General features: G+C 34.5%; 1 long non-coding RNA gene across 1 annotated transcript in view; it reads left to right on the top strand.

Moving 5' to 3' along the window:
- Positions 1 to 674, top strand: part of LOC107618777 — a 3,508-nt gene extending 2,834 nt beyond the window's left edge. Inside the window, exon 3 of the long non-coding RNA XR_001615378.2 lies at positions 438 to 674. This is a non-coding gene — a long non-coding RNA (uncharacterized LOC107618777). The remainder of the gene's footprint in view (positions 1 to 437) is intronic.

Raw genomic sequence — 906 nt, 5'->3', positions numbered from 1 at the left:
TTTAATTGCTAATTGCTATACTTGATGTAATTGCTCTTGATTGTGTTTGAACCTCATTACTTGTGTTTGTAACTGATTGGCTGGATTGTGGTGAATTGGGTGTTGATTGAGTTGTTTGGGCCTAAGGCCGTGACTGGTACATTTGAGGTCTAGTTCTGTATAAAGTATCTGACTGGTTCAGCATAGACTTAATGAACCTATGCTTGGAACAGGTTGGTCATTCATACAGTCTAGGAAACTTTTAAGAGTTTTATAAAGAAAATATAGGTCTAGGATTTTGAATAATTAACTAATGCTTTTAAAGGAGGTTAATTTTCTTTTAGATGTCTCCGAATGAAATTAACTATTTGCGCTTTATTCTTTACTTTCACGGCATTCTCGACCTCTACTGAGAACATGTGGTTTGGTTCTCACCCTCAAATTTTCCACCTTTTCAGTGACACAGGTTTGAAGACGCAATTTGAAGCTGCAAGTGATTAGTAGGTTTTCTTTACGGTTTTAATTGCTTTCATAGAGTCCCCTCGCTCTTGTCCTTTGAGCTTTTATTTTAATAGAGGGGTAGGTGTTGTATTTGGATTTATATGACTCTTTATGTATAAGAATTACTATTAACAATACTTATGTGATTGTTATTATTACTTGCCATGTTTATCCTTGATACATGTCATTAATGAATAAAAACAAAATTATTTCCGGTATTTTCTTAAAACTGAAACGCAAAATCGATACAAAGGCTCAATAACTAAGTAGTTAATATTAGAGAAGGTCACATAACGTTCTTTCTAGTAGAAATACCCTGACTTAAGCAAGGTATTTTGCTGGAAGGGATGTTACACCACCTTGTAGAGTTCTAGGGATATGATCTCATGAACTTCTACTTCCTCTCCAATCATGATACTATGGATC

The sequence above is a fragment of the Arachis ipaensis genome, chromosome B01, assembly GCF_000816755.2.
Source record: "Arachis ipaensis cultivar K30076 chromosome B01, Araip1.1, whole genome shotgun sequence".
Classification (NCBI taxonomy): domain Eukaryota; kingdom Viridiplantae; phylum Streptophyta; class Magnoliopsida; order Fabales; family Fabaceae; genus Arachis; species Arachis ipaensis.
This window is presented reverse-complemented; position numbering and strand designations above follow the sequence as displayed.